Source organism: Protopterus annectens, chromosome 8.part0, assembly GCF_019279795.1.
Source record: "Protopterus annectens isolate FY-2018-M chromosome 8.part0, PAN1.0, whole genome shotgun sequence".
Classification (NCBI taxonomy): Eukaryota; Metazoa; Chordata; order Ceratodontiformes; family Protopteridae; genus Protopterus; species Protopterus annectens.
Genome location: NC_056741.1, coordinates 204,595,861 through 204,619,202, shown reverse-complemented (window position 1 = coordinate 204,619,202; position 23,342 = coordinate 204,595,861). Strand labels below are relative to the sequence as shown.

The window sequence follows — 23,342 nt, the reverse complement described above, 5'->3', positions numbered from 1 at the left end:
TGTCAGGTGGTGTGAGATTAGTGTTATTTAAATGTCTTAATTGGTGTGATTTACAGATTCTAATGAAGTCTTTTTGCTATAAGCTGACAAAAGCACTTAATCTGTAAAATAAAGGATGTATAATTTGGTTCCTGGCTTTTGGAGTGCTTCTGTTTGGCTTCTGGACCTTTGTTTTGGTTTGGTGTTTGTGAACTGGTTCTTGGTTATGCTTTCTGTGTCACAAGTTGGTTGACATAACTCTCAACTGTAGGGCTATCCACAGAATGGCCAGAGGTTTGACTCTTATGTTTGGTCTGTTCCTCAGACAGTTTATGTCCTTGGCAAATCAGTAGCACACTCTGGGGATTGCAGTCAATAAATGCTAACATCCATTTGCGTTTCTGACGTCATATCCCTCAGAAAATATATGTAACAACAAACCCTGTAACACCAGCAACTTTTTCAGTTTGTGACAGCAATATTTCAATTATAACCCCTGGTTTTGGGTGTCTGCCCCCCCCCCCAAGTATGTCAGGCTTTGTCCAGATGTCATGCAGTAAGAAGTTGATAGCTATGGTATATCATTATCTAGTGCCTTCATTCCTGCTATCATCCCAATGGTGTAGCAGAATGCCAGACATGTTATGAGGAAGAGGCCATATATATATGAAGACAAAGTCTAGACATTCTGTGGGAATATGTACAGCTGAGAGGTCTGTGTATGTCTGGCAATTGTTAACAGACCATCAGGATTGTGTAGCAGTGTTGTGTGTAAATGTTAGTTGGGCTGTGTGGGGGTAGATGTAAGTGTCATGGCCCCGCTTCTATCCAACTGTCCATGCTGCTCCAGTTTCTGTTGGTCTATCAGCTGTATATGTGTGTAGGGGCAGACTGAGACATGTCCCATGCCACCTCAGGATTCCTACTACACTGTGACTTGGGAAACTATATGTAGGGGTAGTGTGTGGGTGGCAAACATGATATATTTGTTTACACAGTCATTATACTCTAGTGTAACATTTGACACTGATACGTTACTGTGACTGTGGTGAAATTGGTTGTGGGTATGCACTGTCACACCGGTCGGTGTCTGCTTTTCACTACTATTACATTCCTGTAGTGCCTGATATATTTGCAAATGCATGTGTAATTCCCCATAGCTGATTTGGGGTAGTGTTATGTCAGTCTGACTGTTTTGATGGTGCTTTGTGACATGCTTAGCAGCTCAGTGTAGTTTCCCTAATGTCATGTTATGTCCAGATATAAATAGGGTGTCCAGTTGTCTGGCTCATATTTTTGTTCTGGTCCCCATAAGTGTTGTGTATTTCTTACAAATCAGTGGGATGATGTCAGGATACAAGTCACTAACTACTGAGAAGTCTTGCACTTGTGCTATTTCAGTCAATATTTGTTAGGACATATGTTGTTACTCCAGCAAGTGTCTCTGCTTATCTGCGCAAGTATTTCAGCTATGTCTCTCTTTTCATGGCTTTCTCTCCCCAATGGGTCAAGCTTAGTTGCACTAAGGGGTTCTGAGCATACCTGTTAACTGGCTGGATTGTTTCAGAATGTCCAGATTTATTGTTCATATTTTTGGTCTGTTCCACAAATTATTTGTATTTCTCTGTTAAATCACTGTGATAATCTGAGGGTTTCTGTCTATAAATGATGATATACATTTCAGTGTCAGACCTCATATCCTTCAGAAAATGTATGCTGACACAAACCCTGTGTTACTCTAGCAACTTTCTACATTTATAATAGCAATATTAAACATACGTCACTAGTTTTGGACCATTGTCCCCCCATTTTGACAGACTTTGCCCAGATGTCTTGCACTAAGAGGTTGAGAGGTATGGTTCTGAGGTATGACTGTACTACCTGTTATGTGTGTGTGTGTGTGTGTGTGTGTGTGTGTGTGTGTGTGTGTGTGTGTGTGTGTGTGTGTGTGTGTGTGTGTGTGTATGTATGTATGTGTGTGTGTGTATATATATATATATATATATATATATATATATATACAAAACCTGAGTGATTCCACAGAGGTTTTTCCCTACTGTTGAATTACTCTACTGCATGATATGTTTGAAAAATCATCAGAAATTCCTACAGCTCAAATGGTGTAGTAGTGCATTGCTCTCAATATTGTGTAAAGAGTCCTGGGTTCATGAATTGACAGGGCTGATTATTTTGTTGCTAGGCAGAACAGTGGCTGATGGAGACAGAGTGATTAAAGCAGTTTTAAGTGTCTTTAAATGGGTTTTCATGGGTTTGAGCATCGCTAAGCAATGCCAAGATATGGTTAGCTGTAGAGATGCTTAATCCATTTTGGCTTCACTTACCATCACGTAAATTCGCTCACTCCTGCTTAATCCTGCTTACACCTGCACTAACATCTTTAAAAGAAAAGAAAAATGGATGAAAGGAAAGTGGATAAAAGGTGCACACAGATGGGAAAACAACATGAAGGGTAGCTAGGGATATGCAGGACTGGTGTAGGGAAGGTCCATAGCTATCCATTATTTATACAGCAATAGCTGTGCATCTGTACATAATTTGGAGGTGAATTTAGACACTCAAACCCCAGAAAGAGGGGTGAGAACAATAGAAATGTGTTGTCAAGCCAGTTGGACCTGATTATATGTGTCCAGTGGACACATGTGCATAATGGACTGCTATGTATGGGGTGATGTGTTATTTGGGACAGATGCCCTTTTTTATTTTAGGTGAGAGTGGGATGTTGAGGAATAGTTGTAGGTATGTATGGTGGGTAGTTTTGGTAGGGAGACAGACAAGACAGCAGACAGGGTTGGTGTATGACACATGTGGGGGTAAACACCTTGGATGGAGAGGGTGGTTGGAATCTGAGGCCCATGAGCTCTCGTATGGATATAGTGGGACTATCATCCACACCCACATGCAGTCACCACTGCACCATCACAGCCACACACTGTAAAGGGGCAGGGGGGCTGGTGACATGAACAGTGATGACTATGTGGTCAGATAATACAAAGGAGAGCTACATTGGCTACTCATGTTGTTTAGGGCCAGATACAGGATATTTCCACCTGTCCTAGGAGTGATGACCAAATATCTTGCAGTAAGAGGTTCAGGGGTATATGATATCATTATTTAGTAACTGCACTCCAGGTATCATCCATTTGACTTAGCAGACTCCTGGAAGTGGTATGCAGCAGTGACCATGGATATGGTCACACACTCTGGACATTCTGAGGAAATCTGTACATACGAGAGCTATGTATGTCTGGCCATTGTGAACAGACTGCCAAGACTGTGTAGCAGTGTTCTGTGTAGACATTTGTTGGGGTGAGTAGGGAGAGTAGCAGATGTGAGTGTCATATATCCTTTTTCTATCTGACTGTGCATGCTTTTATGGCTGCTGATGGTCTATCAGGTGTGTTAGTTTGTAGGGGCAGACTGAGAAATATCCTGTAACACCTCAGCATTCCTAGTACAATGTGAGTTGGGCCAGTATATGTCATGTAGTGTCTGACTGGCAATCAGGATATGTTTGTTCAGTCGTTCTACTCTACAGTTTATTTTGGGTACTGGTATGTTGCTGTGACTGTGGTGCAAATGGTTATGGGTGGACATTTTTGCACCACTATCTGCTTTTCCCCTACAGTTCCATCCCTGTAGTGCATGATATATTTGGGTATACATTAATAATTGCCCACAGCTGATTTGGGGTAGTGTGGTGTTGGTCTTCCTGTGGTTCAGAAGGTGCTGGGTGACATGGTTGGCAGCCATCATGGGTTTTTCCATTCTGTTACATGACTGCGGTCATACCTCACCACTGTCCAGATGTCTACACACTGTCCAGATGTGTGGCTCATATGTTTGGTGTGTTGCTCATAACAGTTGTGGGTTTCTGAGGAATCACTGGGATGATGTGAGCATTGACATCAGTAAGTAATGACATTAATTTGTGTTTCATACCTGGAATCTATCTGGAATTGTATGTTAAAGCATACCATGCTACTCTAGAAGACTTCTACACATATGACAGCCATATTTCAAAGATGTCACTATTGTTGGCTTTTTGCAAATGTCTTGCAGTAAGAAGTTGTTTATTTATATATATATATATATATATATATATATATATATATATATATATACATATATATATATATATATATATATATATATATATATATATATATATATATATATATAGGTTCATAGGTAGATACTAGGCTATCTGCCCTAGGGCATTTATAAGCCTAGCCAGAGTGTATTTGGCTTCTGCCTCCCTATTAGATTAGCCTACTGTGCCTCTGTAAAGTAGGTCACAGAAGGTACCCTTTTAAGATTAATTTACTGTACCTCTGTCTAGCAGGGACACAGAAGAGATCCCAGGGGTGAATTTGCGATTTCCCATCCACGTGTCCAGATTTCGCTTGAAGAGGGTCAGCGAGGGGCTATGTCTAACATGAATTGGGATTCTATTCCAGAGTGAGGGGAGCCTCTGGGAAATGAATCTGTCCCTCCAGCATGCCCTATTTATTTTTGTGCTGAGGTTTAGGTCCCTGGAGCATGTAGCTCTAAGGGACTTGGATTTTCTGAGGTGGAGCATGTCCAGTAATTCTGGGTTTGACATGGCTTTGTACATCAGGCATAGATCGCCTCTGAGTAGGTGGTAAGCAACTGAGTAGAGCTGGAGTTTCTTTAGTCGAGCTGCATAGGACATCTGTTTGTAGCCCATGATCCTCTTGGTGAGGTACTTTTGGGGTCTCTCCAGTTGCTGCAGGTGTCGAGTAAGGTACATCCCAAAAGGGGCATTGTATTCAATTATGGGCCTGATGAATGACGAGTAGAGGGGCACTATTGATCTAGATGCGAGCCCTTTTGTGATAAGGTGGGGTATACAGAAGGTCTTTCTAACCACTTTAGCAACATGATTATCAAAGGAGAGATTACTATCTAAGTTGGTCCCCAAATCTCTAATTACTTCTTCTGTACTCAATGGATTACCACCTATGTGGTAATTTGTGGGCACCTTGTTTTTCCCAAAGGGGATGACTATGCACTTTTTAGCATTTAGCTTGAGGCCGTGGCTCTTGCACCAAGCATCTGTCTCTGTGAGACCCTTTTGGAGGATGCTTGTGTCAGCTGGAGATTCGATTATGGCCCCCGGTTTGCAGTCATCTGCGAACTTTGTCAGCCATAATCCTCCCGTGTTAGCCTGAACCTCAGAGAAGTATATACCGAACAAGAGAGGTCCCAGAACTGAGCCCTGTGGGATGCCACTTGTAACTGGTTTGGATTCGGACATGGCACCTGTGATTCTGACCATGTGGGTTCTGTCTCTGAGCCAGTTTGCAACCCATCTTGTGATATAGGGGTTGATATTTAAGCTGGTAAGCTTATTTATGATGCCCGAGTGGGGTATTGTGTCGAAGGTTTTTGCGAGGTCCAGGTAGGCTGTGTGGACTACCTTGCCCTGATCTATGGCATTGGTAACTGTGTCAAAGAAACCAACTAGGTTTAAGAGGCAAGATCTGCCCTTAACAAAGCCGAATTGGGTAGGGTCCGGTGTCTGGAGGCCCCCAATGTCTTTGTTTATGAGTTCCATGATAATACGCTCCATAGCTTTACAGACCAGACTAGTCAGGCTTATGGGGTGATAGTTTCCGGGGTCCGTTGTGGCACCACCTTTGTGGAGTGGGACCACTGTAGCTGTACGCCATTCTTTGGGTACATATCCTGTAGTAAGGCTAAGTTTGAACAGTGACTTAATGTGAGGGTTCATTTCTTCTTGGAGCTCATGTAAGACACAGCCTGGGACACCATCCGGTCCCATAGATGCTGTGTTTTTTGCTTTGGAGAGGACAGTTTTCACCTGTGCATCTGTGATGTCAGGGATGTTACATTCAGTTGGGATAGGCATTTGCTCCTTTGGGGGGGAAGGGGGGGAGAAGTTTGTGCTGAATCTGTCTGCCAGGATGTTGGCTATGTCTGTAGGTTTGGTATATTTTGTACCGTTATGCAACAATTCAGAGCATATCTGGGAGTTTCCACCCATATTCCTGACATAACTAAAGAAGGCCTTGTGATTATCTTTAGTGTCTAGGGCAATTTTTCTTTCGAAGCTGGCCTTTGATGATTTTATGAGGGATCGAAGTTTCTTGCTAATACTGATCAGAGATGCCTTCCCTTTTTGGGATTTTGCTCTGTCATGTAGTAGCTTCCTCCATCTGTTGTATAGCTTATTTATGGCCGGGGTCCACCAGACCGGCCTCCTGTTTTTGGAGGAGTGAGTCTTGGTTTTATTTGGGATAGCACAATCCATGCATTCCTGCAGTTGCTCATAGAATGCATTTGTAAAGGATTCTGCAGATTGGGCTGTATTATCCTCTGGCCCAGGAGCTTTGAAGCATTCCACCTCAGTCTTGAGAAGTTCAAAGGTGGCTTTTGAGAAATTCTTTACAGTGATTTCCTTGGCTGGGCATGGGGACGGGATATGGATGTCCAGGGAAATTTGTTTATGGTCTGATCTTACCAATGAGGGGATTACCTCTGGTGTGGAACATAGAGTCCCCATGTTGGTGATGACCAGGTCCAATATGTTGTTTCCTCTTGTGGGAGTGGTGACCAGTTGTTCCACTGCATTAGAGTTTATAAATTCAAGGAACCGTTGGGTGAGGGTGTTTGGGCTTGAGTAGTTTTCCCAGTCAATGCTTGAGTAGTTGAAGTCACCCAATAGCATAGTGTTTGGAGAGACCTTCATATTCTCCAGTGTTCTCAGGAATGCCAAGTGGGGTTCCTGTAATAGGGAGGATGTTCTGTAGCAGGCTACAAACTGAAAGGCAGTTTTGCCCGCTGTTAGTTGCAAATGGATGGTTTCCGATGCTTCGTGCAGTGCCACTAACCTGGAGGTGTAGGTATCTTTGATGAATATAGATACTCCCCCTCCTTTTGTGCTTCGGTCCGCGTTTTGGGGCTGAAACACATGGTATGAGTTATAACCTGGTAATGCTGGGGTGCTCTCAGGAGCCTTGAACCAGATTTCTGTTACTGCACAGACATCGATTTTCTCCATACTGAGGAGATCCTCGAGTACGTGCATCTTGAGGTTTAGACTTCTGGCATTGAGTAGCATTACCTTTAGTTTTTTTATCCTTGGGTTGTCTATGGAGGTGGGTTTGTCCTTTGAGCCTTGCCTAAAAAAGGCACTATGGGGGTGGCAAGAGCCTTGGCCAGTATACGAAAGCCTAAGGGTGACAGGTGCAAGCTGTCCCTAGCGAAGCAATGTGGCTTGTCGAGCATGTCATCCCAGGCTGACAGACACTGGATCCCCTTTGAATGACACCAATACTTTAGCCAATTGTTGAAACTGATCATTTTGTCTTTATACTGTGGCATCATTCTTGGTGAGGGCAAGATGCTACTCAAGGTCAGGGTCATACCAGCCTGGGCTACATGGTCAGAGAGCTCCTCTATGACTCTTTTCATGTAGTCCAGGGCGGTACATCTCAGGTCATTCACACCAGCATGGACAATGACGGAGTCATACTTGTATTTGCGTTGGAGTGACCTGAATGCTTGCATTATGTGGCAGATCCTGGCACCCAACAGGCAGCTTACAGTGACCTTCTCCTTGTTCAGTCTGGTGAGCGGGACGTCAGTGTGCCGGACAATAGAGTCCCCTATAACAAGTGTATTTGGTGTGTTGTTTGGCCTTAAGTGCTGTGACTGTGAGGCACACTGATTTTGTGAGATATGTGATTCATGGGTATTGTTGAGGGGTGGCTGTTGCTTGGATATCTGCTTAGGAGGTCTTTGCTGTTTAGGCAGATTTTTATTTAGAGCATCCGAGTATGTTTTTGTGTGTTTATGTGTTGGGTATGAAGATGCAATAGGTCTGTGTGAGACTGGATTTGTGGTGTGGGTGTTACCTTTTCCTCCTGACTGACTGTGCCAGTCTTGGGTTGAGAGAGCTCTGCCTCCATTTTGGCTGTGTAGCTGCATCTCTCACATGTATTAAAGTTTGTTGGAAGGAGGAGCGGGTTGCCTGTGTACATAAGGCAATTGTAACATTGCCTCAAAATTCCCAGGTTCACCAGCTGGACTGGAGAGTAATCTTGAACCTGACCCTTGGACATACCAGGTTAGTATAGGGAACAGTTTTTTTTACTGATCAGATTAGGGAAGGGAACTGATTTTTCACTTGATCAGGAAGGACCACTCGGGAGCCTAATACTTATGAGAAGTCAAGGAGGGTGTAGTGCTTTAGTTAGTTAGTTAGTGTTTCCTTATAAGAGCTGAGCAAGTGCAGGGCTTTAGAAAGATAGTAGAGTGATTATTTTGAGAGTTTGAACAGTTCTAAGGGAAAAAGTGAAGAGCAGACTTTGTGGAGCCTGGAATAGTTTAAACCTGTTTAGGTGGCGCTGCCCGTCTATGCTCAGTGCGTAAAATGGTGCAAAAAGAGAGTTGTAGGGTTTTAAGAGAGAGAGATCAAGCAGTTTAGAATTGACCCCAAATGGCCAATAAAACTACAGCTTCTAGGTAGTGACCACTCCTCCAGGGACAGGCAGGCTGTTCAGTGTTAACCACTCCCACTGGTGAGCACAGAGACTTCCCTTTAGCCCAAGCAGGCACTGGCCTTCTAGAAACTTCCAAACAGTTCAGAACAGCAAATCTGTAACTGAATTTTCTTAACTTTCAGAAAGTTGGAAAAAAGCAAGATTTTTTTTTTTCTTTTTGTTGTAGTTTAAAGGTAGCAGAGATACACAAGCAGGAAAATAATCACAACAGTGCAATAAATGACCCCACACTTGAGTGCTAGGCAAAAATCAGGTAAAATGCAGTTTTTAGAGAAAAAAAACGATTTTAAATTAAGTGCAACACAGGAAATGCAGTAAACAGGCTCTAGATGTGTTCCAAGTACTCTTACTGTTACAGATATAAACTTTAGCAAGCCGGAAAATGACAAAAAATAGGCGGCAAAGCAGTAAAACTTAACAAAAACATCAGAAGAAAATACTTAAAATCACAAAAGTGGCTCCTTTTCTTCTCTCAGCATTTTCTCCCCTTGGTAGGTGCTTCAGCAACAACTAGCAAGCCTGAAAATATGCCAAAACCATGAGGCAGCCGGGTTTTAAGAGAGACAGATCAAGGAGTTTAGAATTGACCCAAAATGGCCAATAAAACTACAGCTTCTAGGTAGTAACCACTCCTCCAGTGATAGGCAGGCTGTTCAGTGTTAACCACTCTCACTGGTGAACACAGAGACTTCCCTTTAGCCCAAGCAAGCACTAGCCTTCTAGAAACTTCCAAACAGTTCAGAACAGCAAATCTGTAACTGAACTTTCTTTACTTTCAGAAAGTGGGAAAAAAGCAAGATTTTTTTTTCTTTTTGTTGTAGTTTAAAGGTAGCAGAGATAAAAGTATATATATATATATATATATATATATATATATATATATATATATATATATATGTGTGTGTGTGTGTGTGCATGAATATATGTACACACACACACACACACACACACACACATATATATATATATATATATGTATATATATATATATATATATATATATATATATAGGTATCTATATATATATATATTGGTATCTACATATATTGGTTTATATATATATATATATATATATATATATATACATACATATATATATATATATATACATATATGTGTATAAAAGGGTACTGTGGATATATAATTCCTCCTTATGTTGAATGTCTGTTGTGCATGATATGTTTGTAAAAGCATTACACATTCATGCAGCTAAGATGGTCTAGAGGTATGTTGTTGTGATTTTAGTGCACATGGTCCTGGGTGCCATATTTGGAAATGAAGACTTTTTTCATTAATATTAAATGACCAGAATGAATGATATGTTTGAAAAAGCATTACACCTTCCCAAAATTCATATAGTGTAGTGGTATGTTGCTGTGATTGCAGTTTCAGTGTCCTGGGCTTGAGGCTTTGCAGTTCTGATTATTTTGTTGCTGAGAAGAAAAAGGGCTGATGAAGACAAAATGATAAAAGCACTTTTAAGCAGTTGTAAGTGGGTTTGCGTAGATTTGTGTGAAGCTAAGCGATGCTAACAGATGGTTAAGTTCTCATAGCTTCACTTAGCACTCGCTTACTCCCGCTTACACCAGTGCTAATTTTCATTAAAGAAAAGAAAAAAATATGATAGGAAAGTGGTAAAATGGGGGCAAGCAGGGGATAAAACAGAAAAAACAGCTAGGAATGTGCAGGACAGGTGAAGGAAAGGACCATAGCACTACATTTCTTCTGCAGCAACAGCTGTGAATAATGTGTAGAATTTGGAATTTACAGCCTCATACCCCACAGAGAGGGATGTTGACAATAGACATTCACAGAATAATCTGTGTGTTGATTGATTAGTTTCAGTGTAAATAGGGGCAAGATGTAGAAGTATATATGGGGCAATGTTTCTTTTTTTTGTGGGATGGATGCCCTTTTTTTCAAGTTGAGAGTGGGATGTTGGGAAAGGGCTGTAGGTATGTTTGTGGCAGTAGGTTGGGTAGGATAGGTTGCATTTGCAGACAGACAAGATAGCAGATAGGGGTGGTATATGACACATGAGGTGTGTAAACACCTTTGACAGGGAGGGTGGATGGGAATCCAAAGTCCAGGAGTCCCCAAATGGATGCAGTGGGTCTGAGGTCCCCACAAATGGGCAGTCACCACTGCTCCTTCATGGCTCCGAAGGTGACTGTGCTGGGGGCTGGACAGGAGGGGAAGCCTACCCCTTGAGGTACACCAGGCATCTGGCACAGCTGCCCACCCAACTCTGCTTGGATCACCCTGCACATCAAACCTCGGAACTGACTGTGAGTGACAGGCTCCTGTCCGGGTGGGGCAGGCCCCATTCCCTGAGGTGATTCCACCCAAAGATGGTACAGGACCAATGGACGAGGAAGTCCCGGGTTGTGTCCCAGATGTGCTGGGACCTGGTGCCATGGCAAGATGAGGTGGGACAGGTGGATCTGCCTTCCCAAATATGCTATGGTGTTGGTATTTTACAAAATATGTTTGTTAGTCATGAGCAACACATTTCAAAATTAGTTATAACAGCATGCATGGGTGTTCCCATTAACCCAAACCAACAGATTTTAAACAGTTGCATAGCAAACAGAACACATGCTTAAATGGAACAACAGTATGCATTGTAACAGCATGCCAGTAACATTGATGGCAACAGGCCACCAACAATGCTACTTGAACAAGGTATGCTAACATGCAAAAAATCAAATATATGAACAATAATAGAACACAAGTCCCAAAATTAGGTTTGGAGAACAACATACCCATAGTATATGAATTATAGTATTGATCCAGATGAGGGGTGGGGGAGAGACAGAAAGTCCATTAACAACTGTTTATGTTTCTATTTTCCACAACAGTACTGCTCAATACTGTGTGGGTCAGCCCACACTTTACATCTACCTATGGCCCATAGCTTCTGTAGCACAAACATACCTATTAAACTGTCCACCTGGAATGCTATGGGGCAAACTGTGATGACTCTGGGTACATGACTAAAGGGGACTCATACATGTCAGGTTTACATATCTGGCACAGAAAGGTATCCTGAACTGTGGTTATGTGAGTGTGCTACTGGCATATTTCAACTGGTTTCCATACTGTGAAAGGACAACCAAGACAAAAACAAAAGGACCAGCAAGTAGACCCAAAGGAGGCCAAAACCAAGTAAGCACCAGATCACACCACGAATTTACCTAGGTTTCATCTTTATTCAGACTTCTTCAGAATACAAATAACAAAAAACACACCCTTTTTATATAAAGCACATGACAATGACATCATCAAGTAACTGATAGTGTAAAGATTCATTTCAAAATAAAAGAAATGCTTGTAAAAGCAAGTTAAAAACAGTTTTCATAAAATGTATTAAAAAGAAAAACCTACAATGTTGAAGGTGAAAAAAAATTCTGTAATACATGTATGTCCACTGAATAAAAACTATCCCAAAATATGCTTCAATTTCAAAATAGGCATAATGCTGATACAGTCATTAATGCCTGGAAACACCAGGGCATTCAATTTCAGCTGCCATTTCATTTCACAAATGTCCAAGTGCACTTCAAGCATTCTACCGTGAGTGTTGACTGAAATTTGCTGTATAACACTAAATTTGAATGAATGACCCGTATTACATTCAATATGCCTAAATAAAGCGTTAGTCTTTTTCTTTAATCTAATATCTGATTGATGTTCAATTATGCGATCCCTAAGTGCCCTACTGGTCTTCCCAATATAAAAGGCCGGGCACTGTCCACACAAAGCCACATAAACCAAGCTTCTACTATAACAATCAAAGTGGCCTTTAAAGTTTGTTCGCTTGACAACACGACAGCCATGTTATCTTACAGTCGGTATGCACCTGTGTTTAGTGAAAGTTTTGAGTTGGGTTCAAATGACATTGCAGGTGTTGCCTTTTGATGCTGCAATGTTTAGTTATGGTCGTTTATCTTCAAATTCTGTTAATCAAAATGATTGTGTTTGTGAAATTGTAGGTATTGAACATAGATGTAATACAAAATTAACTGAAGCTTTAGATTCAAACATTTTTGAAGGTTTTAATTTATCCTCGATGAGTGGGGAATGTTTGAACTTATTTGATGTTGGTTCATTATGTCAACCGCAACCATTAGCAATGACGAGCAATGCATGTGCAGTTTTTTCTATTAATAATAAACACACTTGTGGGGGTAAGGTTAACTTATCTAGTATGGCTGAAGTCCGACACTCTAGTCCTAATAACATCGATAATGATGGTATTGGATATAATTCTTTAGGTGACATTAGTTTGTATGCAGTTCCTTATGAAGTGTGGATGCCTTCACACACATCTGATATGAACTTTGAGTTGATAGCGAGTAATACAGACACTCCAAATGTTGAAATTACTAATGCCCTGTTTGACCCTTATGTGGACGATCAAGGTATTGACAATTTAATTCAAATAGCTGATGGTGAATTAAATGCCATGCAATATGGGGGGCTTAGTAATCCAGCTATTATAGCTAATGTTCATGATGATTTCAAAATTAATAATTATTCTAGTAAAATTATTGAGGAGCGGCATGTTAATTTGTTAGCTAAAGGGTTGACTTTTGTGCCACTAGCAAGAGGTTCGTTAAGTGGCTCCGGTGTTAAAAAAACCAAGTAAGTTTATGCCCCCTAGTAATGGTGTGGTTAATTCTTTCGAAAAGATTTGTGAGGTTGAGATTAGGGAACATTTTGCCCAGGGTAGATGTTCCTATAGTAAACAGGCCTTTGATAGAATGGATAATTTAACTAAGGATGAGCGTTCCTTGTTAGATGAGTTAGTTACTGATGGCACCATTAGATTTATGAAACCCGACAAAGGTAATGGGTTGGTGCTTGTTGATCGGGTTGACTATGTGGACAACATGATGACCTTGTTGGCTTCGGATACATACGAAGAGTGTAGTGTCAACCAGCTTAATATTGCCTATAGTAAAGTAAACTTGTTTATTGAGGATTTATTATTGCAAGGGCAAATTAATGAGATGGAGCACGCTTATTTGAGTAATAATTATCCGTTGGTTAGTAGTATTTTTGGAATTCCGAAAATACATAAAGGTTTAAACAACTTGGCCTTCAGGCCTGTTGTAGATGGGAAACGTAGCAAAACTTGTTTTATAAGCAAGTTTTTGGACCACGAGTTGCAGAAAGGTTTAAAGAAATTTGAATACATTACCAAGGACTCTTGGTCCTTTTTGGAGAAGTTAAAAGGTATTCAGATTGGCAACAACACTGTATTGATTACCGTGGATGTTGTCAATCTTTTTTCAGTTATCCCTACAGAAACTGGTCTGGAATGGATGGAACGGCAATTGTTTAAAACTGGCTTATATGATCAGGATAGAATTAATTTGCTGACCGGTTTGATGGAAATTGTCCTTAATAACAATTTTATTTGTTATGAGGGATGTTATTATAAACAGACAACTGGTGTTGCTATGGGGGCTGCCTGCGCCTCAGTTTACGCCAATTATATTATGGCATACTGGGAGCAGGAATTTTTATTTACTAGCCGTTTTATGCCTCACATTAACCTTTACACACGTTTTCTGGATGACTTGTTCTTCGTCTGGGAAGGTGATTTTGATGAGGTCCAGGTATTAATGGAATATATCAACAATTCTGTTGACTTTTTGCAGTTTACCTACAACGTGAGTAAAGTTGAAATTGATTATTTGGATGTTCATTTGACTATTAATCATGTTGATAATGTTTTGGTATCTACAATTCATAGGAAAGCCACATTTTCAAATTCTTATTTGAGTTATTCAAGCTGCCATCCTGACCATCAAAAGAAAGCCATTGTAAAAGGGCAAATGGTCAGGGCTGCAAGGATGACCAGTTTGGATGACGATTTCCTTAAGGAAATTGAATTCATTAAGCAGATGTTTATTAGGCATGGCTATCCGGTAGGATTATGCACATGTATTGCGGATGAGGTTAAATCAAAAAGGGCTAGTGGTGTTTATTGGGCCTTAATACTTGGTAAGCCTGATATTGAAGGGGTAAGGTCAAACGAAATGGTAGGGAGTAGAGTGAGTCCTTGTGGAGGTGCAACTGAATTTGTGAACAGTGTTGAGTCCACACGGGTTGGTGAGAGCAATTCGTTACTATTCATTACCACTTATTCTTTTGATGCCCCGTATATCAGTGAGATAGTAACGATCAATTGGAAGTTTTTGAAGCTTGACCAAATTGTTAGTGAACAATTGGGGGCACTACCCAGATGTGTTTTTAGGAAGGGATGTTCTTTCAAACAACTTTTGGAAAGGGATGGGTTGCCTCAGTCTGTTTCTAATAGGAGCAGGGGCACTTACAAATGTGGTAGGTGCAGTGTATGCCACTTGATTAACCCCACTAATTCTGTTTACAAAGTGGCTGGGGTTAGTATTAGGTCTGGGGGGCCACTTTGATTGTTATAGTAGAAGCTTGGTTTATGTGGCTTTGTGTGGACAGTGCCCGGCCTTTTATATTGGGAAGACAAGTAGGGCACTTAGGGATCGCATAATTGAACATCAGTCAGATATTAGATTAAAGAAAAAGACTAACGCTTTATTTAGGCATATTGAATGTAATACGGGTCATTCATTCAAGTTTAGTGTTATACAGCAAATTTCAGTCAACACTCACGGTAGAATGCTTGAAGTGCACTTGGACATTTGTGAAATGAAATGGCAGCTGAAATTGAATGCCCTGGTGTTTCCAGGCATTAATGACTGTATCAGCATTATGCCTATTTTGAAATTGAAGCATATTTTGGGATAGTTTTTATTCAGTGGACATACATGTATTACAGAATTTTTGTTCACCTTCAACATTGTAGGTTTTTCTTTTTAATGCATTTTATGAAAACTGTTTTTAACTTGCTTTTACAAGCATTTCTTTTATTTTGAAATGAATCTTTACACTATCAATTACTTGATGATGTCATTGTCATGTGTTTTATATAAAAAGGGTGTGTTTTTTGTTATTTGTATTCTGAAGAAGTCTGAATAAAGACGAAACCTAGGTAAATTCGTGGTGTGATCTGGTGCTTACATGGTTTTGGCTTCCTTTGGGTCATATTTCAACTGGTTTCCTATCTGTTTCCAGGATTATTGGCAGCAGTGACCACTAGCCATGACTGCATGACACTTGAGAGACATGTATCGGGAACATACCTCTCAACCTCTTAGAGCATGAAATCTGGACAAAGCCATAAATAAAAGTTGGACAAAGTCCCAAAAATAGGGACAATTTTAAATATTGCTCTTACAAACTTAGAAAGTTGATAGAATAACAGATTTTGCATCTGCATGGATTTTCTGAAGGACATGACATCTAAAACTTAAATGTCTATCATTATTTTCTAACTTCAGTCTTTAATGATTTGCCATGAATTTGCCATAAAATCACAACTTTATGAAAAACAGACCATACATTTGTGGCAAAATTCTAGACATTCTGCAAAAATCTGTACATTTGAGAGGTATGATTCAGGAAGTGTGCATATTGTATGTACCTATCCTGCTGTCATTTGCAGGCAAGAGGTGGGACAGTTGAACAGTTGTACACAGTTTATTTGTAAACCCTTCATACAGCTACTACCAACATTTCCTTACTTGTAAAGCCTGTGAAGAAAATATATGTTAACACTACCTGACTGTTTTTACATTTATTCCTGATTTCTTGTGTGTCAATATGCACACATCTTAGTACCACCCCCTGGATTTGAACCATGTATATGTGCGCAAAATTAACAACTAACGCATTTTTCATCACACTGAATGACTGGGGAATTACTGTTTCTTATTTCAATTGTTTCACCCTAATAGTCTCTTGGTTACGCAGACTGAACTTGTAATCCTGTGATGAATGCATGACATTTAGCTATTGTACTGTGCATTAATCCTTTGGATTATTACAATGTGGGAAGCAAAGGTTAACACAAGGCAATGCTGCATGGAAGACACTTTGATACTTTACACATTACTATTCAGGGTTCAGAGCTTAGTGCAGTATATATTTCACATTTCATTTATATCTTATTTTACAGCTCCACCATCTACAGTTTTTCTTAACAGCTGTTTCACAGAACAATTTCGGTTAATGTATGCTGTCACACCCATATTTGCTGCGAAGAACCTGTATGCATTCTATGTGTCTACAACAACATACCAGAGTAAACACAACAGTTTTTTGTAGGGATCCTTATTGCACATCGATATTAGTCAGACAAACTGTTTTATTTATTTAGTTAACACAGTAACAATATCCCTAATAGTAGTAAGCAATGTACTCCTTCTTAACTATTTGCACAATATACTGCAAAATAGATTTGTACTCATCAACCTGTCGGTGCAGCCTCAGCAGTCTATCAACATGGACTTCGACATTACTAGCCCTCTCTGCTGTAGTTGTAGGGGAGAAAAGCAAATATTATGCATACCTGTCTATCACATTCTCAGGCTACTATTTGCTACAGACTACTTGATAGTGATACTTACTCACTACTGGAGCATTCTGTGCCCATGCATCTTGGATCCACTGGGCCAAGGGCACCCCCTTCCTCCACTTTGGGTCATCATAGTAGTGCCATACCTACTCACCATCTGGGGATGCCAATAGCACTGGTGAGATCAAATGCAAGATGGTCCAAGGCCTCCGCTTTGTATTGTGAGCCCTGGTACTGGTCCTGCAGCAGTCTCTCCTCATGATTTTCTACAAGGAGTGCAGCCATTACCCTGGACTCCTGAGAACTCAAGCACTGCACAGGAAAGTGCACTCATTCACCTAAACCAGCCATAGAACCTGCACAGATGGACTATAACAGATTCTGGATGTATCCCCACCTGGGCCATTTTAATGAGGGGGACATTCCCACCCTTTGCTGTCATTGAACCATTTTGAACATGTTAAGCTCTGCTGAGCAGTGCGCAAATCCACTAAGCTAAGTTGAACAGTGTTTAAAAGGGTGTATGCTGAGCATTGCTTAACAGTCTGAACTACCTGCTGCTTAGCATTCACGTCTAACCAATGGTTACACCTGCTAAGCATAGCTGAGCATTGCTAACCATTGCTCACTTAACATTTTTAAAAATAGAATAATGACTTAATTTAGTCAGTGTATATGATTTACTTTCCATGACATCCTTCTATGTACCTTCATTACATTAGCAAGAGGTGTTACTATACTGTATAAGACAGTTGTGTATACATGGGTGGTTTCACATGTTATATGCACTCACACTTCCATTTTACACCAGTACACTATTCTGGTTGACAAAAACAGTTAACACATAATTTAAGTTGAAAATAATAATTTTAACACTACTTTCCCATATAAAGATAACCTGCCTGTCATGGTACTCGAACTGTGAACAACTGCATATAAAGGTAGGACTCTAATCACTATATTATTGCAGTTTAGGGATTTCAGCTGTATGTTTTTTATCTCCTATGGGATGTTTAAGCAATACTGAGGGGAGGGCTATAATGAGTACACCCTCTCAGCTGTGCTTAAACATTCCATAGTATGGAAAAAATTATTATATTATTTCTGGCCTTCCACAGCTTTCTTGCTCTAGAACGTTGACAGGTAAGTGAGGCAGGCATCTGGGCATTCTGCATAAACCTGTTGAGTCAATGGCTATGGCTATATGACACTTTCAGATGGCAGACATTTCTATTTTAATTTTCATACCCTGCAGGAAGTCCTTGCTACTGCAAACCTTTTATTCTGCCAGCTTTCAGGTTTGTCAAAGCAATATTTAAAACATGTCTTTATTTTTGTGGCTTTGTCCCCCCATTATTTATGGCTTTGTACTGCTTTATTGCTCTAGGTGAGTGAGAAGTATGTGAGGCAGGCATCTGGGCATTCTGCAGACACCTGTACCCTTAACGGCTATGGCCATATGGCGCTTTCACATTGCAGACATTTCTGTTTCAATCTTCATACCCTGCAGGAAGTCCATGCTATTGCAAATGTTTTATTCTATCAGATTTCAGATTTGTCAGTTCAATATTTAGGACATTTCCCTATTTTTGTGGCTTTGTCCCCCATTACTTATGGCTTTGTACTGCTTTATTGTTTTAGGAGGGGTGAAACGTATGTGAGGCGGGCATCTCGGCATTCTGCAGACACCTGTATAGTTAATGGCTATGGCTTTATGGTACTTTTACAATACAGGTGGTGTGTGACAGTACCTGTCACACACCCCCTGCATTTCGCTACAGATCCACTAGCTATTTCAGTGTCCATGGTCACTAATATAGCTATTTTATTAGCTGTCAATGTCCGTGAAGATGTACATCACTTGCAATGTACTGTACGGCACTTTTACAATGCAGGGGGTTTGTAACAGAGCCTGTCACACACCCCCTGCATTTTCTTACAGATCTACTAGCAATTTCATTGTCCATAGCTATTTTATTAGCTGTCAGTGTCCGTGGACACTGACAGCACTTGCAAAGTGCCGTACAGCAATTTTACAATGCAGGGAGTGTGTAACAGAACCTGTCACACACCCCCTGCATAGTTTATTGCTCCCCTAGCTATTTCAGTTTCCACGGACACTGAAATACTCATTTACATTCCATTTCAGTGTCCGCAGACACTGAAATACTTTTGAAAGCTCCATAAAGCACTTTCTGAGTGCAGGGTGTGTGTTCAATGTCCGTGCACTACTTAAACATGCCCCCTGCACTTTTTCACTGTTTTCATCCATTTAGCCTTAACAGCAGCACACCTTCATGAACATGCAAGGTGCGCTGATGTTAATGCTAATGCTACACAGATACGAACCACTCCATGCAGGAAGAGCACTAGTGGTGCATGGAGTTTATTGAATCCAGGGGTTAATGACAGTTAGACCACTTAAAACAGCAAAAGTGCAATGCAACTATGTACTAGAACCACTAATACAGACTTAAAGATCTCAGCTAATGCAGATACTGGCTGCCAAAATGACTTTTAAAATCATATCAAGAAATGCAAATACTTGTCTTGTAGAATTATTATAATTACAAATTATTGCTATGCTATCTGTAACCTCTATCCACTCAGCAATATTCTCAAGAAATTAATTTATTTACAAATACTAGACTAGATTAAAACCTGTGATATTATCTACAGCAGACAGCATGGCATTTGCCTTTTTTGTTATACTTTTACTGCAAATTTCTTCCATCACTGAACTTATTTATGAGCTATATTCATTGATATGACTAAAACATTTGAAAGTTTAGATTATATGTTACCACTATTGGAACTAGCTTGTACAGGTTTCTCATCGGAAGAGACTGTATAGTTTGAAAGTTAAATTACACAACACTCTTTTAACCTTCTTAGTTTCACTAAGTACTGCAGCTCTGGGTACATGAATACAGGGGTATGGCAGAGTTCTGTACTTGGTTCTCTTCTCTTATCTCTGTGTATGCTAACAGTCTCATCTGGGACATCCCTCATATCAACTGTTCACTTTATGCAGATGATATAATCTTTACCAGTGCTGCTAGCAGTAACTACCTCTTCCTTTCAATGAACTAAAATGCATATTGAACTGTCACAAAAGAGGAGAAAAAGTAGATAAAGAAAGCAACCTTCTTTTTTTTCTATTGTGCTTCCTTTCTATGTTGTGTGTGTGTGTGTGTGTGTGTGTGTGTGTGTGTGTGTGTGTGTGTGTGTGTGTGTGTGTGTGTGTGTGTGTGTGTGCGTGTGTGCATGTGTGTTTGTTTCATGAGATGGGCTGGGGATTTGCATTGGAAATAAGTGGTGATTTCTTTTTAATTGAATCCCAACTATTACTGGGTAATGGGTGATGAGAAGTCACTGCAGCATTGTATTGCTCAGTGAGTTACTGATGACTTTGATATCTGGTTGCCTGCTTGAAAACATTCTCGTATTTTCTTGCTTCATGATTCTTCACTAAGCTTTGTAACATTAAGATCATTATTGAAATGAAAGCAGCTAGTAGACACAAAAAGATCTGTAGTTGCTATGTAAATAATAGGTTTGGCAAGTGGCAGATGATAGCAGTATAAATATGTTTTTTTATGCGTACTGATTTATGTAGGCAGTGTTGTTAACTTACCAGGCTTTCCTTGCACATTAATTTACCCATAAAGAACACTGAGTTACTGATGGGTATTTTTATTTTTCAGACTATTTTCTAAAAAGAAGTGTTAAGACCATTAGGAGAGGTGTTTTGTACCTAATACTGCTCAACCTCTAAATGCAAGAAATCTGGACAAAGCTAAAAATAATAGGAGATAATGGCACAAAATGCAAATGTTGCTCCTATAAACCTGGAGAGTTGCTAGAATAATACGTCTTGAATTTGCATGCATTTTCTGAAGGATATGAAATCTGAAACTCAAATGTCAGCATTATTTAATGACTCTGGTCTTCAATGATTTGCCAGAAAAACACAAATTATATGAGGACTAGAGCAAAATAATATGGCAAAATTCTAGATATTCTGTGAAAATCCTGACAGGTGAGAAGTATGATTCATAACAATGCTTTTGTGAAATTGGAATGGAAGATGGAAGGTTTGTTTGAAATCATCAGTGATGTATTATAGTTAAACTATAAGACTAGTGTAATTTGAAAAAAGTATGTAGTGGAGAATGTAACTACGATATTTAGGCATTTAGTTGTATGGATATGTTATGATGATTATCATAGACTGGCTTACCTTGACAGGTTCAGTCTTTATTTTATTAAGGATTTTGAAGAAAAGATGTAAATGTTGAACAACTTTATGAGGATGTTACTGAAGAGTTAGTTCCTTTACAGACAGCATAAAAGCAAACATCAGGTCCCTTAGATGGATGCAAATATATTGGATGCTATTACAGTGAAAAAAAACCCACCTGTTTTGGCATTATGTTAAAGCAAAATCGAAAGCTGATGAGTTATGTTTAAGAGGCATAGAAGTTGTTAAAAATTATGTAGATTTGAGATGACATCTCACTTAATATTTCTACTTTCGATCTAACATGTAATTCTTACTTCATCAGTGATAACACAGGCAATTCTATGCATGAAGTACTTTATCCCAGTTTTATTTTGTGGCATTGATCTGCAAAGAAATTGGAAAAAAAAAACATCTGAAGGATGTAAACTATACATGCAATCCTCTTTTTCATTATTAGCACGAAAAACATATTGCAGTCTGGTTCCACTTTTCTCTGAATACATGAAGGCCATATTTTTAATGTAACGCTTTCCACAAGATTACATTGAGCATGCTCTCATCACATATATGCATAAGGGCTACATCCCAAACCTGAATAATGAAGATGGGGGAGCAGTAAGTGTAACTATTAAGCAGGTCACACATGTTCATTGCCTTTAAATAAATCATAAAATAATCAGTGTAGTTGTAGGTGAAATTGTCAGAAAGTATCTACATCTGCCCATATTATAAAGTAAAAGCCAACAGAGAGTGACTTTTGTTGTGGTTGGTTTCAGAATGTTGAAATTAGATTAAGTAACGCATGTCACTTATTACTAATTTGTTAATTTCTCTGTTTGAAAGTTAAGTTTCCAATGACTTAGAAGGAATATACATTGGTCCATGTACATAAGAAAGGACAAAGGCAAACTATAAAAAGCTGCAAATATTGATAAGACTGTACTGTACTGTAATTAGCTGGAAATACTGTAATGAGACTGAGAACGAAAGTCTTTATCTGTTAATTACCCAAACTCATGTCAGTCTCTCCTTTATGGGCCAAGTCTTGTGTACTTTTCAGAATGAATTCTTCAAGCACTGTAGTTCATTTAATAAGGCATTATTAGAAGTTTACTATATTTGAATACTGTCTTCATTACCAGTGCTGATAAACAATTACTGTTCAAAGTTACTACACATCATATTCTGATTGTCATGAACAATGTAAACTAATATACCCCTGGATTCGATAAACTCCATGCAAGAATAGCACTATTCTTGCACAAAGTGGTTCATGTCCGTATAGCATAGCAGCTTACCTTGCATATTCATGAAGGCGCACTGATGTTCTACCTATATGGACATGAACCGTGAACAAGTGCAGGGGTGTGTACAAGCAGTGTACATACATTAAACATGCCCCCTGAACTCAAAGAGTGCCATAGGGCACTTTCTAATAGGATCTGGCATAATATTAGGCAATTAATCTAATATTATGCCAGCATTTCAGTGTCTGTGGACACTGAAATGAAATAAATGGTCATTTCAGTGTCAGTGGACACCGAAATAAACACACCATCAGGAAAGCAATGCAGGGGGTGTGTGACAGGTTCTGTGACACATCCCCTGCATTGTAAAAGTGCCGTATGACACCTTCGCAACTTGCTAAAGCAGGAAATATGTGCAAATGCACAAATAATGGGGGATAAATCCCTCAAAAGGGACACAACATACATATTTACCCCACAAACTTAGAAAGTTGATAGAAAACAGGTCATGCATTAGCATGAATTACTGAAGGATAGAGGTCTGAAAGTAAATGTATGCCAATATTCCATGACAGCTGTCCATATATCATTTATCAGGACAAAGGCACAAATAATGGGGGAAAAAGCAATAAAATAGGAACACCTCTGAAAAGTTGCCCTCATGCACTTAGAAAGTTGATAGAAAACAGGATGAAGGATAGAAGCCTGAAAGTCAAATGTATGCCATTATTTCCCGAATGCAGTCCTTAATGACTTGTCAGAACACCACAATACTCACTTATATAACATAATAATATAATAATAATATTATATATTTTTTCTAGGCTAAGGAATAT

The 23,342-nt window shown here is 39.6% G+C and overlaps 1 long non-coding RNA gene across 1 annotated transcript in view; it reads right to left on the bottom strand.

Moving 5' to 3' along the window:
* LOC122807985 overlaps positions 1–21,600 on the bottom strand; it is a 369,059-nt gene extending 347,459 nt beyond the window's left edge. The window contains exon 1 of the long non-coding RNA XR_006365749.1: positions 21,574–21,600. This is a non-coding gene — a long non-coding RNA (uncharacterized LOC122807985). The remainder of the gene's footprint in view (positions 1–21,573) is intronic.
* Between the last annotated feature and the right edge of the window lie 1,742 nt (positions 21,601–23,342).